This window comes from Lithobates pipiens, unplaced genomic scaffold (assembly GCF_037356315.1).
Source record: "Lithobates pipiens isolate NorthernLeopardFrog02 unplaced genomic scaffold, aLitPip1_a1.2 Scaffold_6, whole genome shotgun sequence".
NCBI classification, from domain to species: Eukaryota; Metazoa; Chordata; class Amphibia; order Anura; family Ranidae; genus Lithobates; species Lithobates pipiens.
Window position 1 is genome coordinate 11,091,569 of NW_027507881.1, and position 20,613 is coordinate 11,112,181.

Genomic DNA, 20,613 nt, shown 5'->3' on the forward strand with positions numbered 1-20,613 from the left:
ACACAGGGTAAAGCAAAGACAAGGCTTAACCACTTAGAGAGCGGAAGATTTTCCCCCTTAATGACCAGGCCATTTTTTGTGTTACGGCACTGCGTCGCTTTAACTGAAAAGTGCGCGGTCGTGCGACATTGTACCCAAACATAATTGATGTCCCTTTTTCCCACAAATAGATCTTTCTTTTGGTGGTATTTCATCACCTCTGCGGTTTTTATTTTTTGCGCTATAAACAAAAAAAGAGCGACAATTTTGAAATAAAAAACAATATTTTTAACTTTTTGCTATAATAGATATCCCCCAAAAAATAAACAAAAAAAAAAAAATGTCTTCATCAGTTTAGGCCAATATGTATTCTTATACATATTTTTGTTAAAATAAAATCGCAATAAGCGTTTATTAATTGGTTTGCGCAAAAGATATAGCATTTACAAAATAGGAGATAGATTTATGCATTTTTATTATTATTTTTATTTTATTTGACTAGTAATGGCAGTGATCTGTGATTTTTAGCGGGACTGCAACATTGCGGCAGACAGATCGGGCACTTTTGACACTTTTTTGGGACCACTGAAATTTATAGAGCAATCAGGGATAAAAATAGCCACTGATTACTGTATAAATGTCATTGGCAGGGAAGGAGTTAACACTAGGGGGCGAACAAGGGGTTGAGTGTGTTCCCCGGGAGCTGTTTCTAACTGCATGGGGGCTGGGCTGACTGGAGGAGGAGAAAGATCGCTGTTCCTAATCACTAGGAACAGCAGATCTCTCTCTAACTCCCCTGTCAGAACAGGGATCTGTCTGTGTTTACGTTGACAGATCTCCATTCGGGCTCTCGATCCCGCGATCACGGGTGACGGAGGACATTGCGCACGCCGGCCACGCGCATCGGGTCCCCCACCAGACAGTGCGCACGCCTGCTATGGCTCCTTACAGGAGCCGATGTACACCTACGGTGATTTGCGGGAACATGCCAACCAGTGTTAATTTTGTCAGCAAATTTTGATTTAGTTTTAGTCTTATGCCTTGTACACACGGTCGGGCATTGTGACCACAAAATCCATCAGATTTTTTCCGACGGATTTTGTCTGAAACTTGTGTTGCATACACACGGTCGGACAAAGTTGTCGGAAAATCCGATCGTTCGAGACGTGATGACGTGCGTTGCGTACGACGGGGCTACGTAGAGGCTAGTAGCCAATAGCTTTGGTAATTTGATCTGAGCATGCGTGGCACATTGTGCGTCGGAATTCTCTACAAACGATCGGATTTTTTTTGTCGGAAAATTATAGATCCTGCTCTCAAATTTTTTCCATCGGAATTTCCGATGGAAAAAGTCCGATAGAGCCCACACACGATTGGATTTTCCAACAATATAATCCGATCTGACCTTATCGGAATTTCCGACCGTGTGTACAGGGCATAAGTCTAAGGACTAAAACGGCATTTTAGGTTTAGTCCCATTTTAGTCTTCTGAAAGTGTTTTCGTTTTAGTTTTAGACTAAAATGCCATTTTAGTTTTAGTCCCATTTGAGTCATAGTATTTTAGTCGACCAAAATCTCCAGTACATTTTAGTCTAATATAATCATTTTAGTCAACTAAAATTGAATGTGCACAGTACAAAGCCCCCCACCGCACACAGCCCCCCACAGTACACAGTCAACCACCCTCTGCACAATACAAAGCCCCCCACAGTACACAAAACACAGGCCCCACCCTCTGCACAATACACAGCCCCCCCCCTGCATTCCCAGGAGACCCCCAGTCTCCTGGGACAGCACTGCCAGTGTACTCTACAGTTAAGAATAAATTACTGCCAGCCCTTTCTCATACACAGCTCCTCCTGTGTCACTAAATGTACCTCAATAGCTTAGCTCTTGCATGGACCTGGCGGTCACGTGACTGCTCTCCTCCGAAGATTCATGGCTGGTCATGTGACCGCTCTCCTCCGCCAATCTAAAGCAACACTCGGAAGAAGAGAGCTGCCAACAAGAACAAAGCTATTGAGGTTAGAAGCTTCAGCTTACAATGAGTGACACAGGAGGAGGAGCAGTATAGGAGAAGGGGCTGCCAATGATTTTTTTTCCCTAATAATAGACTTTGCGGGGCGGCTGGCTTGACCACCAGCCCCCCCCCCCCCCCAATGTGTGGCACCCGTGGGGTTGGACCGCCCAATCCCCTCCCCCTACTGTGTTATATGCCGATAAATACAGTAAATTCATAAGGGTAAATGTCCCCCTCCTTGCCATTAACGTCCCGTTTTCTTTCCTTAACCCAAAACAAATTCTAATTTCGTCATAGTTTTCGTCAGTTGTGTTGTAGTTTTAGTTTAGTTTTCATCACTGTAAAAAAGCCTCTGACGAAAATTATGACGAAAACGTTTTAGTTGGCAAAATTAACACTGGTGCCAACCTGCCGCCTTATAACGACGGTGGCTGGTGGACAAGTGGTTAAAGACATTATAACCCTTCTCACCTGCACCTTGTGTTTTTCACCTGCATAGGATCTACAATGACCATGTAGTTTTATGGTGTCATTGAAACAAATTAAGGGTTATGTCCACATGGCATGGCTACCACGGACATGATAGCATGTTATGCCATGTCCCTGGAAAGTACGAGAGAACAAGAGAGACCAGAAAACATGGGACATAATGGGCACCATATCAATGAGTAGACATATGTAAAAAATTAAATATGCTAATTTATTAAAGAATAATGTTAAGAACATCATGAAACATCAACAATAATAACCCATAACATAACATCTAAAATCAGGGTTGTTATTGTTGATGTTCTTAACATTATTCTTTAATAAATTACCATATTTGTCTACTCATTGATACGGTGCCCATAAAGTCCCATATTTTGGTCTTTCTAAATGGTGTCATTGGTTGCCCTATACACACGGCCTATAGTAGAGTAAATCTTCAGGCAAGGCGCTGCACAGGTTAAAGTAATTGTAAAGGCTCGTTTTAAAAAACAAAAAACAAACATATAGTACTTACCTCCACTGTGCAGCCCATTCTGTACAGTGTGGCCCCGATCGTCCACCTCTGGGGTCCCCCGGCGGCGCCTCCCCGCTTCAGATAACCCCCTAGGAGAAGCTCTCTCCCAGGGGGGGGTGTTACCTTGCGGGCGTGCTTCCGAGTCCAGCAATTGCGTCCACAGACACAAATTCCGGACTCGGCCCCGTCTCCCTCCACACGCGCCAGCTGTGCTACTATTAATCTATCCAATCAAGAACTGGGACCCCGTGGAGAGAGAGACAACACGTCCCCGCCGAGGGAAATACGGGGGACAGGTAAGTAAAACGGGGGGGGGGGGCAGGGGGCCGGTCATAGCATAATCATAAAAGGGGGGGGGGGGTTGGGGAATTTGGGATTTTAAATTCAGCCATGGCCAGGTATGGTCATGTGCCTCCATCCTTATCATTGTGAGGCAAGGGAGCAAAAATGCAGCATAAAAAACACAAAAGATGCAACAAAACAAAATATATAAATATATAAAGTCCCACCCATTTTGTTGCATCTTTGCTGCTTTTTTTGCTCCTTTTCCCCATTAATGCATAGGATGCATTGAGGTGAAAAAACACAAGGGTTTACAACCCCTTTAATGCATGGCCTCTGTCTGTAGTGGAAGGCCAGTGTTGCCAGCTGTCAGTATTTTTACTGGCAGCCAGTAAAAACTTGGCACTTTTCTTCTGCCAATAAAAGAAAAAGATTGCCAGTTATAAATATGTCTGTGACGTCCGGAGCCGCTGGAGAGAGATGGGGCTCAGCTACGTAATTAGGGGTATGCTGGGGAGGCCGCTACACACAGAAGGTTTTATAGCTTAATGCATTAAGATAAAAAAAACTTCTGCCTCTACAACTCCTTTAATATCTACCTTAAATCACATTGATAATTACATATTGTGCTTGTTTGTAGCTTAAAGAGGAGGTTCACACAAAAATGGAACCTCCCTCCGCTTTTTGGAACCCTCCCTTCCTCTGGTGTCACATTTAGTACCTTTCAGGGGGAGGGAGGTGCAGATACTTGTATAATACAGGTATTTGCACCTACTTCCGGGCATAGACTCCTGCGGGAGTCTACTCCTCTTCCGGACCCCCCCGCTGTCTGAAACACATAGGTCCTGGAGACAGCAGGGAACATCCAGATTGTGCAGTGCGACTCACGCGTGCGCAGTAGGGAACCGGGAAGTGAAGCCGCAAGGCTTCATTTCCTGATCTCCTTACCGAAGATGGCGGCGGCAGCACCCAAGAGCTGAGTGACAGATCGGTTTCAGGTCCAGAAATCGCGGGCGCCCTGGACAGGTAAGTGTCCATATTTTAAAAGTCAGCAGCTGCAGTATTTGTCACCGCTGACTTTAAAAAAAAAAAAAAAATTGGCGGACCTCCGCTTTAAATACTGAAATTTGCACTTAAAACTGTAATTTTGCAACTTTTGGAAATTACAGTAAAAACAGTCAATTTTGGGTATCATGTCAGTAAAATTCAAGCTGGTAGGTTGGCAACACTGGGGTGAGCACTGACACTTCCTGTGAAGAAACAACATCTCCTGCAATTGCTGGGTCTCTCCATCCAGCACTGGTGCAGGTGAGAGCTACACAGTAATTAGAATTGACACAGTCACAAACAGGCAGAGCGATTACCAGAGAAATCCCCAGGATGGAAGAGATTTGTTTTTGTCACATTAGTGCTCCCACATTTGTGATGCAACACAGAGGAAATGGTGAGGCATGTACTGGACGCTGTGTGACCCGGAACAAGAAGTTGTCTTGTCCCTTTAGAGACTAGCCAGGTGAATGAATACATGGACATACGGTTCACAATCACTGCTGTAGGGGGTTTGATCAACCATGAACTACAAACTGCAGTCACAACATGTGAGCCAATCAGTGCCAGGACAAGGTCACCTAGAGCCCTGGGCGAACATGCCAAATTGTGCCCCCTCCCCCAAGATGCATGAGCATTATGTGTCAGCAAAAATCCCCCCCCCCCCCCCAAAAAAATGGAGCACTTAAGCACTTATATCTGCATGCTTACCGCCTAAGCATAAATTCCCCTTCATCCCAATAAAAATCCACCCCCTCCTGAAATCCCCTTCCCAGCACCAATCTGCCCCCCCCCCCCCAGCTCAAATCCTCTTATTCCACATGTGCCCTCAGCATAAATCTCCCTCCCCCCGAATAAAATACCCCCCTCCTAGTGCAAAACCTTATTCCTATTACAAAGGATGTTTACATTTCTTGTTATGGGAATAAAAGTGATAAAACAAAAAATTAGACAGTGTAAAAAAATAAAATGATAATAATAAAAAAAATTGAATTGTCCCACGCAGAAGCCATTTTTCCCTCTGGAAAGCAGAGATCGATGTTTTATTATTTTTTTTATCTCATCCTTTTCGGGGTAGAGGAGATATCTGGGGGTATTATTGACCCCCATATCTCTCCATAAAGAGGACCTGTCATGCCTTATTCCTATTACAAGGGATGTTTACATTTCTTGTAATAGGAATAAAAGTGATTAAAAAAAAATTAGAGAGTGTAAAAAAAATTAAATAAAAAATAAATAAATAAATAAAAAGCGTCCCCATCCCCTCTAGCACTATACCACCTCTAACTCTAAACTGAAAACCTGCAAAAAAAAATACAAAATTTAAAGCGTTGCCTTTTGGAGATTTTTAAGTACCGTAGTTTTGCACCATTCCACGAGTGCAATTCTGAAGCGTGACATGTTACTTGGCGTCGTATCATGTTTTATACCTTAACAAAAATTGGGTTATATGTTGTGTTTTTTTTTTTTTGCATTAAAATTCATTAAAGTGTATCTTTTGCCTTGTACACACGATCGGAATTCTCGTCGGAAAAAAGCTCTGATGGTTTTCCCAACGGAATTCCGACGGAATTCGGCTCAAGCTGTCTTGCTTACACACAGTCACATCAAATTCCGATCATTTATAACACGGTGACGTACAACACGTACGACGGGACTAGAAAAAGGAAGTTCAATAGCCAGTAGAGCTGCGCGATTAATCGTTATAAAATCGCGATCTCGATTCTCTCCTCTGACGATCTCTCCCACTGAGAATAGGCGATTCTTTCATATAAACAAGTGGAGAGATTATCTGCTCACTCAGCTGTCAAAATAAAGCATCCCGGGCAATCTGCCAAGTTTAGAACTTGCATGAAACATTGTAACTAACTTCTTAGATCAAAGGCATAGAACTTCTTGTGTAAACAAATAATCTGGGCAGTCTGCCAAGCTTTCAACCAGTGTAAAATGCAGGAAGTTTAACCACTTAAAGTCTAAATCTTTTTCTGACACTTCTTTCTTAAATTAAAATCAATATTTTTTGCTAGAAAATTACTTGGAACACCCAAACATTAATAAATAAATAAAAATTATAATATATATATATATATATTGTAGACATGTCACTGGAGAAGTGGTTGAGGGGGTGTACATCTCACCTAGGTTGCTACACAGTGTGAGATGGTAAGTCCAGGATAGGATCAGTTTCTCAGCAGCAATATGCTGCTGAGTTGTTATTTAATCTTGCCGGGCCTGGGTTTATATGGAATGGCAGGTAGGTTTGGTAGAGGGACCTGTCATTCCACACCCCCCATCCCTCGTTCCAGTTCTGGGTTTTGGATCAGGTGAGCTTTGATCCTAATTAGCCTGGGAAGGTAAAGGCTCTGCGGGCCTGCAGGTGTTCGCTCTCAGCCAGGGAAACGAACAGTCTGTGTGTTTGAGGAAGCTGCAAGCACAGCCACTGCTGGAGCTAAAATCCACCCTGCGATATCCAGGCGAAAGACGCTGTGTTTATAAGTGTCAGATAGGTGAGAAGAACCTGTTAGTAAGCGCCCAGCCGGGCTAGGTTGTTTGTTTTTGTTATTATTTTGTTCCTGTTATACACAAGAAGCACGGTGTTGCTGTATACTTTGTTTGTTGGACTGTTTGTACCACGAATAAACGCCAAGGTCTGCTTTATAAAGTCCAAGTCTGCTGTGAACTGTGTCCAAACACACCCTACCCCGGGAAGATCCCTTACAATTGGTGGAGAATGCGGGCAACACGGTTGCTAGGGGCAACGGTGTGGACAGACTTGGCTACAGCTGCTGATGTCCTGGGTGAAAGCTGCAACTACACTCCAAGAACAGTCCAGCAACATGGAGGAGATGCTGAAGCAGTTTATGCAAGTGAGTTTGCAACAACAGCAGGCTCAGACAGAGGCCAATAGACGACATGAACAGTCCATGGCTGCACAACAACAACTTATCGAGCACCTGATAGCAATTCGAGAGGCGCCTGTGGTTGCTAATCCACCCACAGTGATGGGAGCCGCTCCAGAGATTCTTTTTGGGAGAAGGACTGTGCAGAAAGCGCTGCAAAAGATGACTGCTGAGGACGATGTTGAGGCCTTTCTAACAGTATTTGAGCGCGTGGCTGAGCGAGAGAAGTTACCAGCCGCTGAGTGGGCAGAGGTAATTGCGCCCTATTTAACAGGTGAACCCCAAAAGGCCTACTATGACCTCAGTGAGCAAGAGGTTAAGGACTATACTCGGCTAAAAGAGGAGATACTTGCCCGACTAGGAGTTACTACTGCAGTCCGTGCCCGGAGGGTACGCAACTGGAGCTACAGTCTGGACAAATCAGCGAGGTCCCAGATGTATGACCTAATCCATTTGGCAAGAAAGTGGTTGGAGCCAGACACTTCTACTCCTGCACAAATCCTAGAGAAGGTCGTGATGGATCGCTACCTCCGAGCGCTTCCTACTGACCTGCAACGCTGGGTGGGACAAGGTGATCCTAAGAATGCAAACGAACTTGTCAACCTTGTGGAGAGGTTCCAGGCGACTGAGGACTACCTCCGTGATGTTCCTGCAGCATCTTCACCTCCCCGGAGCGCCAGATCTGTGCCGTCAGCTGGTAAGAGACTTCCATCTATTGGGGGAGTGTGGAGGGGTGCTGATGGAGGGAAAAGGGCTCAAGTGGTGTCTCAGGGAAAAAAGACTGGTGATGGTCCCGGGTGGCTAAGGGGCTCTGAAAAGGACTCCTTGCCAAAGAGACCAGGCCCTATCCAGTGTTGGAGATGCCATGAGGCGGGACACGTGTCGGCCCATTGCCCTCTTACCACTGAACCCATGGAGTGTGACGCTAGCCGGCGTCAGTCGCTGTTTGCGGAACCATCTTGTGCTGCAGTTCCTGGACTAGAGACTGAACCGCAAATCTGCAATATTACCATCAATGACCTTCCCGTTGAGGCGTTAATGGACTCGGGAAGCCTCGTAACCTTGGTGCATGCTAGCCTGGTGGCTGGGGACTTAGAGTCTAAAAAGCATATGAGTGTTGTGTGCATACATGGTGATACAAAAGTGTACCCTATAGTGCTGGCTAAAGTCGGGACTGAACAAGGCACCGTACAATATGAAGTGGGTGTGGTAAAAAACCTCATGCATAGTGTAATATTGGGGCGCGATTTTCCATTATTCTGGGCTCTCTGGGAAAAAAGAAAAATCCCCAAAAGGAGTGGGGATACCTCTAAGGGGGTTGCTTTGTCCCCTGTGAATGATAGAAGTGTGCAGGATGAAAATGATTGTTCTCCTTTGCAGGTCCTGGCTGGGGAGGAGGAGGCTCCTCCCACTGAGCAAAATATACTAGACTTAGAGGTGTCTAGGGATAATTTTGGCGCTGCACAATTACAGGACCCCACTCTCAAAAATGCGAGAGAGCAGGTTGCTGTTATGAATGGGGTACCTCAGGAACCAGATGCTGAAAAAAGATTTCCACATTTTTCGGTGACTAATGATCTTTTCTATAGAGTCAATAAGGTTAAGGATGAGATTGTGGAACAGCTTCTGGTACCTAAGCCGTACCGGCGTCAGGTGCTTGACATGGCACATAACCATGTTCTTGGGGGACACTTGGGGACTGACAAAACGCGAGAGAGGGTTCTCCAGAGGTTTTTTTGGCCGGCGATATATGATGACATTAAAAAATACTGCGAGTCGTGCCCCACATGTCAGGTTAGTGCCCCAGTGTCACATTTTCGCAGTCCTTTGGTTTCGCTCCCTATTATAGAGGTGCCTTTTGAGCGTATTGCCATGGATTTAGTGGGTCCCGTGGTAAAGTCAGCTAGAGGACACCAGTATATTTTGGTAGTCATAGATTATGCGACCCGCTATCCTGAGGCTGTACCCTTAAGAAACACTGCATCTAAAACAATTGCACGTGAGTTGTTTTATATGTTCTCTAGGACTGGGATCCCCAAAGAAATCCTAACTGACCAAGGTACGCCATTTATGTCAAAACTGATGAAGGAAGTATGCAAAATATTTAAAGTCTCACACATCCGTACCTCTGTATACCACCCCCAGACGGACGGATTGGTGGAGAGATTTAATAAAACTTTGAAACATATGTTGAAGAAAGTGGTGGGAAAAGATGGTCGTGACTGGGATCATTTATTACCCTACCTCATGTTTGCTATTAGGGAGGTGCCCCAAGCATCCACAGGGTTCTCACCATTCGAGTTGGTCTATGGTCGTCACCCTAGGGGTCTACTGGACATTGCAAAAGAGACATGGGAGAGTGAGTCCACCCCATACAAGAGTGTTATTGAGCATGTAGCACAAATGCAGGACCGTATAGCCACTGTAATGCCCCTGGTAAGGGAACACCTCCAGAGAGCTCAAGAGGCCCAAAGTAGAATTTACAACCGGTCCGCAAGAATCAGGACATTCAACCCAGGCGATAGGGTCCTTATACTAGTCCCCACTGTTGAGAGTAAATTCTTAGCGAAGTGGCAAGGTCCTTATGAAATTGTTGAAAAGATCAGTGAGGTGAACTACAAGGTGCACCAACCAGGTAGAAGGAAGCCTTTCCAAGTTTATCACATAAACTTGATCAAGCCCTGGAAAGACAGGGAATCCTTGGTGGCGACAAATACTGTTAATAATTTGTCACCACCAATCCCTCCAGTCAAAGTAGGTGATGCTCTATCAGTGTCACAGAAACAGGAGGCTCTGGAATTTTTACAGAAAAACAAAAACAAGTTCTCTGACCTCCCAGGGCGTACCCACCTCATCCATCATCACATTGAAACTGAGCCTAGAAGCAGAGTAAACCTAAAGCCCTATAGGATACCGGAGGCACGTAGGAAAGCCGTATCTGACGAGGTAAAACGTATGCTTGATCTGGGGGTAATTGAGGTGTCACAGAGTGAATGGTCCAGCCCGATTGTGCTAATCCCAAAGCCCAATGGAACTTGGAGGTTCTGTAACGATTTCAGAAAGTTGAATGAGATCTCCAAGTTCGATGCTTATCCTATGCCCAGGGTAGATGAGTTGATTGAGAAGTTAGGTAACGTCAGGTACATAACCACCCTCGATCTCACAAAGGGCTACTGGCAGATTCCACTTTCTGACGAGGCTAAAAAGAAAACTGCATTCTCCACCCCTGATGGGCTATTCCAGTATGTAGTGATGCCATTCGGGTTACATGGAGCGCCTGCAACTTTCCAGAGGTTGATGGACTTGATTCTGCGACCACATCGGGATTACTCAGCCGCCTACCTCGATGATGTGGTCATTTTTAGCCCTGATTGGGAAAGTCACCTCTGTAAGGTACAGGCCGTGTTGGATACCATAAGTGATGCAGGGTTGACCATAAATGCCGAGAAGTGTGCTCTAGCCTTAGAAGAGGCCAAATATCTGGGCTACATTGTTGGGAGAGGATTGATTAAGCCACAGCTAAATAAAATTGAGGCAATACAGAATTGGCCTAGACCCCTGACAAGGAAACAGGTTAGAGCTTTCCTGGGTATTACCGGTTATTACCGTAGATTTGTGCCGAACTTTGCCTCAGTTGCTGCTCCACTAACTGACTTGACAAAGGGCGGAAAGACAGCAATGGTCACGTGGACCCCAGAGGCCGAGAAGGCTTTCCAAAGCCTTAAGTCTGCCTTGTGCCGACCACCTGTGTTAGTTACCCCCAATTTCAGGCGAGAATTTCTGGTCCAGACAGATGCCTCTAACACAGGCTTAGGTGCAGTACTCTCACAAGTAGTGAATGGTGAGGAGCATCCGGTGACATACTTGAGTAGAAAACTAACCCCGGCCGAGAAAAATTATGCCATTGTGGAGCGAGAATGTTTGGCAGTGAAGTGGGCCCTAGAATCTTTAAAGTATTACTTGCTAGGCAGGAAATTCAAGTTGGTGACAGACCATGCCCCCCTAACATGGATGAAGTTAAACAAGGAGAGAAATGCAAGAGTGACTAGATGGTTTCTGTCCTTACAAAACTTTAATTTCACTGTGGAACACAGGCCAGGGAAATTACAGGCAAATGCTGACGCATTGTCGAGGGTGAGTTGTCTGTGGGGACAAAAGGCTCAGCCCTCCGGTCTGAAAAAGAGGGGGGGGATATGTAGACATGTCACTGGAGAAGTGGTTGAGGGGGTGTACATCTCACCTAGGTTGCTACACAGTGTGAGATGGTAAGTCCAGGATAGGATCAGTTTCTCAGCAGCAATATGCTGCTGAGTTGTTATTTAATCTTGCCGGGCCTGGGTTTATATGGAATGGCAGGTAGGTTTGGTAGAGGGACCTGTCATTCCACACCCCCCATCCCTCGTTCCAGTTCTGGGTTTTGGATCAGGTGAGCTTTGATCCTAATTAGCCTGGGAAGGTAAAGGCTCTGCGGGCCTGCAGGTGTTCGCTCTCAGCCAGGGAAACGAACAGTCTGTGTGTTTGAGGAAGCTGCAAGCACAGCCACTGCTGGAGCTAAAATCCACCCTGCGATATCCAGGCGAAAGACGCTGTGTTTATAAGTGTCAGATAGGTGAGAAGAACCTGTTAGTAAGCGCCCAGCCGGGCTAGGTTGTTTGTTTTTGTTATTATTTTGTTCCTGTTATACACAAGAAGCACGGTGTTGCTGTATACTTTGTTTGTTGGACTGTTTGTACCACGAATAAACGCCAAGGTCTGCTTTATAAAGTCCAAGTCTGCTGTGAACTGTGTCCAAACACACCCTACCCCGGGAAGATCCCTTACAATATATATATATATATATATATATATATATATATATATATATATATATATATATATATATATATATATATATATATATATATATATATATATATATATATATATATATATATATATAATTTTAGCAGAGACCCTAGGGAATAAAATGTCAATTGCTGCAATATTTTATGTCACACTGTGTTTGCCCAGCAGTCTTTCAAATGCAATTGTTTGGGAAAAAATACACTTCAATAATTTAAAAAAAATAAATAAATAAACAGTAAAGTTAGCTAATTTTTTTTGTTTTAATGTGAAAGATGATGTTACGCCGCGAGAATCGTGAGAGAAACGTGGTCTATCTTCTAAGCAAAAAAATCGTGATTCTCATTTTAGCCAGAATTGTGCAGCTCTAATAGCCAGTAGCCAATAGCTTCCGTCTCGTAGTTGAATCTGAGCATGCGTGATTTTTGGCATGTCGGAATTGCTTACACACGATCGGAATTACCGATAGAAAGTTTTTCCGTCGGGAAAATTGAGAACGTGCTATCAATTTTTGGCTGGCGGAAATTCAGACAGCTAAATTCCGATGGAGCGTACACACGGTTGCATTTTCTGATGAAAAGGTATTTTTCTGGCCATAATTCCGATCGTGTGTACGCGGCATATTACCCAAAAAAATTGCATTTGAAAAATTGTTGCGCAAATACAGTGTGACATAAAAAATTGCGACCATTTTAATCCCTAGGGTTTCTGCTAATATAATATATATAGATGGATACATCTATAGATCTATAGATATATATCTATCTATAGATAGATAGATAGATAGATAGATAGATTAGATATCTATCTATATATATATATATATATATATATATATATATATATATATATATATATATATATATATATATATATATACATATATACATATATACACAGTGCCTTGCGAAAGTATTCGGCCCCCTTGAACTTTTCAACCTTTTGCCACATTTCAGGCTTCAAACATAAAGATATAACATTGTAATTTTTTGTGAAGAATCACCAACAAGTGGGACACAATTGTGAAGTGGAACGAAATCTATTGGATTTTTGAAACTTTTTTAGCAAATAAAAAACTGAAAAGTGGTGCGTGCAAAATTATTCGGCCCCTTTACTTTCAGTGCAGCAAACTCACTCCAGAAGTTCAGCGAGGATCTCTGAATGATCCAATGTTGTCCTAAATGACTGATGGTGATAAATAGAATCCACCTGTGTGTAATCAAGTCTCTGTATAAATGCACCTGCTCTGTGATAGTCTCAGGGTTCTGTTGAAAGCGCAGAGAGCATCATGAAGACCAAGGAACACACCAGGCAGGTCCGTAATACTGTTGTGGAGAAGTTTAAAGCTGGATTTGGATACAAAAAGATTTCCCAAGCTTTAAACATCCCAAGGAGCACTGTGCAAGCGATCATTTTGAAATGGAAGGAGTATCAGACCACTGCAAATCTACCAAGACCTGGCCGTCCCTCTAAACTTTCAGCTCAGACAAGGAGAAGACTGATCAGAGATGCAGCCAAGAGGCCCATGATCACTCTGGATGAATTGCAGAGAACTACAGCTGAGGTGGGAGAGTCTGTCCATAGGACAACAATCAGTCGTACACTGCACAAATCTGCCCTTTATGGAAGAGTGGCAAGAAGAAAGCCATTTCTCAAAGATATCCATAAAAAGTCTCGTCTAAAGTTTGCCACAAGCCACCTGGGAGACACACCAAACATGTGGAAGAAGGTGCTCTGGTCAGATGAAACCAAAATCTAACTTTTTGCCCACAATGCAAAACGATATGTTTGGCGTAAAAGCAACACAGCTCATCACCCTCAACACACCATCCCCACTGTCACACATGGTGGTGGCAGCATCATGGTTTGGGCCTGCTTTTCTTCAGCAGGGACAGGGAAGATGGTTAAAATTGAGGGGAAGATGGATGCAGCCAAATACAGGACCATTCTGGATGAAAACCTGTTGGAGTCTGCAAAAGACCTGAAACTGGGACGGAGATTTATCTTCCAACAAGACAATAATCCCAAACATACAGCAAAATCTACAAAGGAATGGTTCACAAATAAACGTATCCAGGTGTTAGAATGGCCAAGTCAAAGTCCAGACCTGAATCCATTCGAGAATCTGTGGAAAGAGCTGAAAACTGCTGTTCACAAACGCTCTCCATCCAACCTCACTGAGCTCGAGCTGTTTTGCAAGGAAGAATGGGCAAGAATTTCAGTCTCTCGATGTGCAAAACTGATAGAGACATACCCCAAGCGACTTGCAGCTGTAATCGCAGCAAAAGGTGGCTCTACAAAGTATTAACGCAAGGGGGCCGAATAATTTTTTCACGCCCCACTTTTCATTTTTTTTATTAGTTAAAAAAGTTTCAAAAATCCAATAGATTTCGTTCCACTTCACAATTGTGTCCCACTTGTTGGTGATTCTTCACAAAAAATTACAATGTTATATCTTTATGTTTGAAGCCTGAAATGTGGCAAAAGGTTGAAAAGTTCAAGGAGGCCAAATACTTTCGCAAGACACTGTATATCTCTCTCTCTCTATATATATATTGTGATATTGGGGTGTTTAGCTCAATTGGTAGATGCATTTTTTAGTCCACATCAGGCAGGCGTTGGTGGTTAAGGGCCTGGTAGCCCACGTTTATTATAAGAAAAACAAAATATTAGTCCATCCAGTAATCCCACGCAGGGGTCCAAGCTTAAATTAAATACAGAAAAATCCAAACGAAAATGCTAGCCCACCTGGCTACTCTTCAGCAGTAGTGCTGCTATAGGTACTTGCCCCTCAAACGAGCTGCTTGGATACACACAGTCTTAGGCTCCTTGGACACACACAGCTTCAACCCTTCAACGCACACAGCTTTGGGCTCTTTGGACATGCACACAGCTTCAAGCTACTCCACTCTACCATCCCTCACCAACAGCCCTTCATTATATGGCCTGTGTGCAGCTGGGCACACACCCTGCTCGTTATCACCAAGACCTGGACACAGGGTTGGAGATCCCTCTTTCCTCCAATTTCACAGGGACAGAGCCTCGCTCTGTCACAATATATATATATATATATATATATATATATATATATATATATAGATAGATAGATAGATAGATAGATAGATAGATAGATAGATAGATAGATAGATAGATATAATGGTGTTTGGGGGTTCTGAGTAATTTTAATCGCAAAAAAAATTAGATTTTTACACGTGGGAGAAAAATGCCAGAATTGGCTTGCATAGGAAATGGTTAATGTGTATTTTTGACTGCTTGTAATGTTCTCCATGAGCATCGAAACCTCTCCTTTTCTCCCTCACTTCTGTTAGTCTGGAACGATCAGTGCACATTAATTGCGGACAGCACACTGCTATATGAGGCATTATGGACCTCATTTATTTTATACATTACAATTTGACCATACAAACTCCCGCAGGTTTACAAACCACCAATGTAATGTGAGTGCCTAACTCAACAATCCGTTCAATTTGTACAGAATCGGGCAAGTCCTTTTATTACTAAGTTGAGAGTAGAGCTAAATGAGACTTCCTCCTCCTATATGTCTTGTTTTTTTAATTAATTTCTATTGTTGCAGTCGAACAACAAGGGGTGCATTTATAAAAATAAAAAATAAATTAGAATAGCAATTCACCCAGAGGAAGTGCCTGTACATTTTGTTCTGTTGGAAAGGAACAGGGAAAAAAAATAAAAAATTGTGGCTTTTTAAAACACAATTAGGGCCGGTTCACACAGCGAGGCGATGCGAGGCGACACGACTCGCCTCGCCTCGCTCCCGCAAGTCGCCCCCGTTCTGTACAATGGAACCGTTCTGAGAGGAGCGACTCGAGTCGCTCCGACTCAGAAAAAAGGTTCCTGTACTACTTCTGGGCGACTTCGGGGGCGACTTGCATTGACTTCTATACAGAAGTCCTCTGCAAGTCGCCGCTGAGATCCCCGCAGGTCGCGGCGAGGCAAGTCGGAGACGCCTCGCCGCGCCTCGCTGTGTGAACCGGCCCTTAGTGTCTGTGTATAAATAGTCAAGGAGTTTGTTAGCTCTCACATATGCCACGTACACACGGTCGAATTGTCCAGCAGACTTAGTCCGGCAAACAATCCGCCGGACTTTCTAACGAACGGACTTGGCCGCACACGGACACTCCAAAAGTCCGGCGATTTCTAACGCGATGACGTACAGCACGTACGATGGGACTAGAAAAAGGAAGTTCAATAGCCAGTAGCCAATAGCTTCCTTCTCGTACTTGCTTCTGAGCATGCGTCATTCTTAGTCCGCCGGACTAGCACACTGACGGACGGATTGTCCGCTGAAAGCCAAGTCCAAATTTTGCGCCAAAACTACTTTGTAAGTCCGCCGGACTTTACGATGAAAAAGTCAGCTGGAGCCCACACACGCTCGAATTGTCCGGCGTAATGCGGTCCGGCGGACAATTCGATCGCGTGTACGCGGCAATAGATGCGCTAAGCAGGCTGGATACCAAGGCTGACCATACATGGGTCGATTTTTCTAAAGAATTTTCTTTTGAAAATAAGACAATTTGTGCGCTTTGTGATCTGGTGGCGCCACCATTGATTTCGAAATTCGGCCAACCAACCTCATGTTGCTACAGAAAAGAATTTTCGTGGCTGGGAATCTTCTTTTTCTCTCCGGGAATTTTCTTTTGTTGAACACGCGCATTTCTTTTTCGATTACATTTCTCGCACGATTCTCCCACCGTTGATTAAAAAATCGTTCATTGTTCAAAAAACTGCCAACATGCCCGATTACTCAAATTTGATTGCCGCACGAAAATCGGCTGCAGCTCACTAATGGTGCGAAATACGAACTAAAAATTATTAGATAGGATTTTCGAAAGAAAATTCTTTTTCGAAATTCAACCCATTTATGGCCTGCCTAAGCCATGAGGAGATAGTAAAGAACAGTCAAGACCTGCGTAACAAGGTAATGGAACTTTATAAAAAAGATGGAAAAGGATATAAAAAGATACCCAAAGCCTTGAATATGCCAGTCAGTACTGTTTAATCGCTTATTAAGAAGTGGAAAATGCGTGGCTTTACTGCGACACAAATGTGGGAAATTAACCTTTAACCATTTTAACCTCTGTGTGCCACCTTCTGTACCAAGGCCAAACATTCCAGGGTATGTAAACTTTTAATCAGTGCCATTTGGGTGATTTCTGTTATAGTTATGAATTTTTTAAGGAGCCAAAAAACTATGTGATAATAAATGGCTTCATGAGATCAGTATCCTTGAAAAAAAGACATTTTTTTTTGGCATGATTAGTCATATTTTCAATATAAATGCCAACATTTCACAATTTCTGCCAGGGTATGCAAACTTTTGAGCACAACTGTATATTGTTTGTGTGTATATATATATATATATATATATATATATATATATTACACAAATACATATACACACACATGATTCTGCATTTCCGGGCAGGGGGAGCGTGCCCCTTTTGCTGTGATTAGTCACAGCAGAAACCAATCAGCAGGTGCCAGCCAATGGATGTTTGCTGGCACCCGCTGATCGGCGAGGAGAGAGACAGGATTGAGCTCTGCCTATGTAAACAAAAATACCAAAAATATGCAGCAGAATACAAATACTGGCCTAAATTTATGAAACAATTTGATTTTATTTATTTTTTTAAATGATTGGATATGTTTTATAGCAGAAAGTAAAAAAATATATAGTTTTATAAATTTTTTTGTGAAAATTGTCTCTTTTTATTACATAGGTTGAAAAAAAAAAAAAACACAAGTCCATCTAGTTCAACCATAAAAAAAAAAAAAATATATATATATATATATATATATATATATATATATATATATATATATATATATATATATATATATATCATACAAACCCATATACCTAATCCTATACCCACTTGGTGGCTGCTATACTGTTGCGGTATAACTGGCTAATTGGCATATTTTTGGTAAAATCTTATGTGGACCTATGTTTTAAAAAAATACATGAATTGAACACTGCATATTCATACAATGTTGTTATGCCCATGAATTGGGTATTATTGGAGTATGTTATCTTATCATTGTTATTGGAAATGTGAATTTGATTATGATATATTTTTGATTCCGTATCTCTCTATTATTACTTTTAGTTTATCCACTAAGTGTACCTTTAACTCCTGAGGAAGCTCAGAGGAGCGAAACATGTCGAGTGGTATACTCTGAAGTGATAAATATTATTTCTTTTGTTTCATTGTAGCGCATTGATGTGGATAACAATTTTTAATATATTGTAAATATGATTTTGTACTTTTGTTAATAAAATTTAAAAAAATGTGTGATTTTATGATACATACTCTATGAATATCTATTTTCTATATACATTATATAGCACCTTTAAAGTCCCGGGGTTTTGTTTACCCCTTTGTCCCTGTCTTCATTTTTAATCCTATACCCACAGTTGATCCAGAGGAAGGCGAAAAAAAAAACGAAAAGCAGGATCCGCTATTGTTTATAGCGCAAAAATAAATTTCTATACTAAGGTGTATTATGTTTTCTTTTTCACCCAATAAAACTTTGTGAAACAAAAAAAAAAAAAAAAACTCTAAAAAATAAGAAAGCTCTATTTGTGAGAAGAATAAAAAAAGAAAGAAGAAGAAAGTGTCCTGGTCTTGAAGGGGGGTAAATCTTCCAAAGGTCAAGTGGATAGCCTAATAACACTTAACCATCACAGAAAATAAAAACGAATAACATTTTTTTTTTTTTTTTTTTTTTTTTTTTAGTCCCATTCACACAGAGTAATAGTATAGGCGCTATCAATGGACGAACTGCTATGCAAACTTTTTTTTATTTTTTTATTTAATAAATACACCAAGTGTTGCCCCTTACATTTCAATTTAAAAAGGTTTAACAAATATATCAATATTGAGACATTTATAATATATATATATATATATATATATATATATATATATATATATATATATTATATAATATTATAATATATCAATATTGAGACAACTGTCTAAGTTGACCCCAAGAAATTGCAAGCATAGGAGGAACAGTAAAAAAAAAAAAAATATATATATATATATATATATATATATATATATACATATACACACATATATATATATATATATATATATATATGTGTGTGTGTATATATATATATATATATATATATATATATATATATTTTTTTTTTTTTTTTACTGTTCCTCCTATGCTTGCAATTTCTTGGGGTCAACTTAGACAGTTGTCTCAATATTGATATATTATAATATTATATATTATATATATATTATAAATTTCATTATTGACATATGTATATGCGATTAAAAAAATACTATTGATACTATTATCTACTACTATTTATTAGAAAAGGATCAATGTTGTATCAAGTATATAAACATGTATTTTATCAAAAAAAATATAAAGCCAGTGTACAGTTACCAGTTTATCCTATGCAACTTAATAGATAAATATGCAAATATTTTTTTTATTATAATATACAAATTAATAAATAGAATAGAAAGCACACACACACACTTACCTCTTGATGTATCCTTGTTGGATGCTGCAAACAGATCAGCTACAAAGCAGTGAATGAGTGATCAGTACAGGACACCACATCTACCTACCTAGTACTTCACTGCTGACGTAATAAGCAGCCTAAAAGCTTATGAAGTCCACGTGTGTACAGAGATAGTAGCAGATCATACAGCATGGATTATATCATCTACTGCCTGCCATGTAATCCCATTAAAACGGGAACACACGTGTGGAAGAGAAATGTGACCGGGAAGGGTTATTCCCGAGCAACTGGGCCCATAGAATTGTTTATTCCACGCACACACATCATTGTTTCTAAAAGCTGAAATCCAGATATATTAAAAAAAAATAAAAAATAAAAAACTGTTTACCACAGTTTGTGTTAAACACCAGAAAGTATTTTTAACGCAGATAATTAAAAAGTGATACTAAAAACTCCGGTTTGAAAAGAAAAAAAAATCAATATACACAGTGCCTTAAAAAAGTGTTCATATCCCTTGAAATTTTGTTACAACCAAAAATAGTAAATGTATTTTATTGGGATTTGATGTGATAGACCGACACAAAGTGGCACATAATTGTGAAGTGGAAGGAAAATGATAAATGGTTGTCAACAGTTTTTACAAATAAATATGTGAAAAGTGTGGGGGGTACATTTGTATGGCGCCCCCCGGAGTCAATACTTTGTAGAACCCCCTTTCACTGCAATTACAGCTGCAAGTCTTTTTGGGGGTGTCTACCAGCTTTGCACATCTAGAGAGGGACGTTTTTGCCCATTCTTCTTTAAAAAATATCCGAAGCTCTGTCAGATTGGATGGAGAGCGTCTGTGAACAGCAATTTTTAAGTCTTGCCACAGATTCTCAATTGGATTTGGGTCTGAACTTTGACTGGACCATTCTAACACATGAATATGCTTTGATCTAAACCAGTGATATGCAATTAGCGGACCTCCAGCTGTTGCAAAACTACAAGTCCCATCATGCCTCTG

The 20,613-nt window shown here is 41.6% G+C and overlaps 1 protein-coding gene across 3 annotated transcripts in view; it reads right to left on the reverse strand.

Annotated features, from left to right (window-relative positions):
* LOC143958229 (ubiquitin-associated protein 1-like) overlaps window positions 1–19,727 on the reverse strand; it is a 70,844-nt gene extending 51,117 nt beyond the window's left edge. For 2 of the 3 annotated variants that reach the window (XM_077467742.1, XM_077467739.1), the window contains exon 1: window positions 19,626–19,709. The gene's annotated coding sequence lies outside the window, so the exon portion shown is untranslated. Of the gene's footprint in view, window positions 1–19,625 lie in introns of all 3 variants that reach the window. The other variant, XM_077467740.1, reaches the window with a different exon arrangement.
* Window positions 19,728–20,613: the final 886 nt, after the last annotated feature.